General features: G+C 34.7%; 1 pseudogene; it reads left to right on the plus strand.

Annotated features, from left to right (window-relative positions):
* The first annotated feature begins 241 nt into the window (after positions 1 to 241).
* LOC123934415 lies at positions 242 to 1,595 on the plus strand (annotated as a pseudogene).
* The last annotated feature ends 2,825 nt before the right edge of the window (positions 1,596 to 4,420 follow it).

The raw sequence follows: 4,420 nt of genomic DNA on the forward strand, positions 1-4,420 counted from the left end.
TGGTGCTCTGCTACTGGGCAGGAATAGAAGACAAACAAACCCATAACATGTTCAACATATGTGTGCTGCCTCAGTGTTGGACTAATTAGGAAGCTGTCAGATTTTATTGATCTTCAGGAAGGATGAGAGAAGTTAGCAGTAGCTATTAAAAAACCATCTGGTGATGATAGATACAATCAGTTTCACACAAGATGCTGTTCCCCAAAAGGTTAATACACTACCTTCCAATGACACTGTAAACATTCAGCAGAAAAAGATGTCTGTCTGTGGAAAGGACAGGACATTTTTTTTACTTCTGCAGAATCCTGAACAAACTATATGCCACCTGACTCCTCAAGTCCAGAAAATCCAAGTTCAGAAGGTAGTGATACACGTTTTCACAGTTTTTCATTTTATGAATTGAAGAATGTAACACATAACTTTGATTAAGACCCATTTCTCTCGGTGACAACAAGATGGGAGAGGGAGGATTTGGAGTTGTATATAAAGGCTACATGAACAACAAAACAGAAGAAACTTGCAGTGATGGTTCATATTACTACTGAAGAACTGAAACTGCAGTTTTGTTCAAGAAATAAAAATTATGGCAAAGTGTCAATGTGAGAACTTAGTAGAACTGCTTGGTTTCTTAAGTGGTTGAGATGACCTCTGCTTAGTGTATGTTTATATGCCCAATGGCTCATTGCTATCCCCAGCTTGGATGATATTTCACCACTTCCTTGGCATATGAGATGCAAGATTGCTCAAGATGCAGCTAAAGTTTTTGTTTTTGTTTTACATGAAAACCATCATATTCATAGAGACATTAAAAGGGAAAATATATTACTAGATGAAGACTTTACAGCCAAAATATCTGACTTTGGGTTTGCATAACCTTCTGAGAAGTTGACCCAGACAGTTATGAATAGCGGAATTGTGGGAACAACAGCTTATATGGCCCCTGAGGCTTTATGAGGAGAAATAACACCCAAATCTGACATCTATAGTTTTGGCGTGGTTTTATTAGAAATAATAAGTGGACTTCCATCTGTAGATGAATGCCATGAACCTCAGTTATTGTCAGATATTAAAGAAGAAATTGAAGGTAAAGAAAAGACAATTAAAGACTATGTTGATATGAAGATGAATGACACTGATCCCACTTCCATTGAAACTGTGTACTCTGTTCCTAGTCAATGCTTGCATGAAAAGGAAAATAATTGGGAGGGGGCTATGGACATTGGGGTGGGTAAGTGCTATCGTGAGTGCTGTGAAGTGTGTAAACCTGGCGATTCACAGACCTGTACCCTTGGGGATAAAAATACATTATATGTTTATTAAAAAAAAATTGGAAGGGGAGGCGAACCATAAGAGACTATGGACTCTGAAAAACAACCTGAGGGTTTTGAAGGGTCAGGGGTGGGAGGTTGGGGGAACAGGTGGTGGGTAATGGGGAGGGCACGTTTTGCATGGAGCACTGGGTGTTGTGCAAAAAGAATGAATACTGTTACGCTGAAAAAATAAATAAAATGGAAAAAAAGGAAAATAAGAGAGCAGACATTAAGAAGGTTCAACAGCTGCTGCAAGACATGACTTCAAAAATTTTCCTGGAATAGACTCTGATCTTTTTGTATACTCCTATCCAAACCATTTTTAAACAATTTTTTGGGTAAATATTCTTCTTTTACCTTTAATAAGGCAACATGGAGTAGTTCAGTGGCTATTAAAGATTAAAGTATCCCCAACAAATATAGAACACATAAAACTAGAGCCACGATATCAACCTTAAACCCTAGCTTGTTAGTGTCACCCTCAGTTCTTGAGTAATCCTTCAGACCTCTCCTTGGAACCTCACCAAACATGGTTTAAAAACTATAGAATTAACAAAGAGGAATGGACCATAGGATGAAAAGACCTTAGGACAAATCCCAACTCTACTACTAATTTGCTGTAGAGCTTTGGACAATCCTTTCAAAGCTTTGAGCCTTGTTTCCCCCCCCACCCACCCAGTGGTATCATTGGATATCTCTTATGCTTCTCTGACTGGTAGTCATGAAGCTCAAATGAGGGAACATATGTACATGCACCTTGTAACATGTAAAGTGATAGAAAATTTGAAGTTTATATACAATACAACTATAGTCATTTGTTTATAGGGAAAAAAACTAATGATGTACTACATGTTGGCTAACTGAACATAATAATAGAAAAAGAAATAAAGGGCACCCAAATTGGGAAAGAAGAATTAAAACATTCACTATGTACAGATGACATGATAATATATACAGAAAACCCTACAGGCCACCAAAAGCCACAAGAATGAAAAAAATGAATTCAATAAGTTCATGGGCTGCAAAATTAATATACAGAAATCTATTGCTTCTCTATGTGCTAATAATGAAATTGAAGAAATAGAAATTAAGAAAATAGTTCCATTTACTTTATACCAGAAACAATTAAACACAGGAATCAAACTAACCAAGTAGGTGAAAGACCTGTACTCTGAAAACTATAAAACAATGATGAAACAAATTAAAAATTCACAAGTAAGTGGAAAGATATTTTATGTTCATGGATTGGGATATTTGTACAACGAATATTGTAAAAATATCCATACTATGCAAAGCAATCTTCAGATTTAATTCAATCTGTATCAAAATTCCAACAGCTTTTTAAGCAAAATTAGAACAAATTACCCTAAAATTTTATGGAACTGTAAAAGACCCTGAAGAACCAAAACAACCTTCAGAAAGAAGAGTGAAACTGGAGGAATTGCAATTTCATATTGTAAGCTATGGAATGGGAAAACTTATTTGGAAATGACATATCTGATAAAGGGTTAGTATTCAAAATGTTTAAGAACTAATGGATTCAACACACACACACACAAAAATCTCAAATAATCAAGTTAAGAAATGGTCAGAAGACATAAACAGTTATTCCTCCAAAGAAGATATCCATATGGCTAACAGACACATGGAAGATGCTCAACATCACTCGGCATTGGGGAAATACAAACCAAAACTATGATGAGATACCACCTCACACCTGTCAGAATGGCCAAAATCAAAAGCACAAGAATCAAAATTTTCTGGTAAAGATGTGGAAAAAAGAAACCTCTTGCGCTGTTGGCGAGAATTCAAATTAGTGCAGCCACTATGGAAACTGGTATGGAGATTCCTCAAAAATTTCAAAATAGAACAATTATATGACCCAATAATTCCACTGCTGGGTAGTTACCTAAAGCATATGAAAGTGGTAATTTGAAAAGATATAGGCATCTCTATTTTTTGCAGCATCATTTACAATGGCTAAATTATGGAAGCAGTCCAAGTGTACATTGATAGATGAATGAATAATGAAAATGAGGTAAATACACACACACACACACACACACATGTATGTATGTATATATATATATGCCCATACATATATACAATGGGATTAAAAACCATAAAAAGTAATAAAATCTTACCATTTTGCAACAACATGGATGAACCTAGAGTTTATAATGCGAAGTGAAATAAGTCCATCAGAGAAAGACAAATAACACACGATTTTACTCATATGCGGAAATTAAGAAATAAAAGGAACATTTAAAAAAGAGAGAGAGACAAACAATAAAATCAGACTCTTCGGACAAGAGGGAGGTGGTTTGGGGGAGTGGTAAAATAGATTAAGTGAATTAAGGGTATATTTATCATAATGAGCACTTAGTAATGTAAAGAATTGTTCAGTCATTGTATTTTGCACCTGAAAGTAATAAAACACTGTATGTTAATTATGCTGGAAATAAAAGTTGCAGACAACATATAGCTGGATCTCTTTTTCAAGTTTTTATTTAAAAATTTATTTCCAGTTGGCTTTGGTGTAATATTAGTTTCAGGTGTATGCTAGAGTAATTCAACCCTTCCATAACATCTGGTGCTTTTTAACAAGTGTACTGTTTATCACCATCACCTATTTAACACATTCACCTATTGACCTCCACTCTGGTAACCACCAAGTTGTTCTCTATAGTTGAGTCTGTTATTTGGTCTACCTCTCTGTAACTTTTCCCCCTTCACTCATTTCTTTGGTTTCTTAATTTCCACATATGAGTGAAATTATATGGCCTTTTTCTTTCTCTTTTTTTAGTGTATCATAATACTATGTAGATCTATCCATGTCCTTGTAAACTGCAAGAATTCATTCTTTTTATGGGTGAGTCATAATCCATTGTATGTATATTTCATATTTTCTTTATCCATTCATCAGTTGATGGACACATGGGCAGTTTCCATTATTTACTAATTGTAAATAATGGAGCTAGGAACATTAGAATGCATGTGTTCCATTGAATTAGTATTTTTGTATTCATTGGATAAATACCCAGTAGTGCATTTACTGGATCATAGGGCAGTTCTATTTTTTAATATTTTATTTATTTTTTAATTTTATA

The sequence above is a fragment of the Meles meles genome, chromosome X, assembly GCF_922984935.1.
Source record: "Meles meles chromosome X, mMelMel3.1 paternal haplotype, whole genome shotgun sequence".
NCBI lineage: Eukaryota > Metazoa > Chordata > Mammalia > Carnivora > Mustelidae > Meles > Meles meles.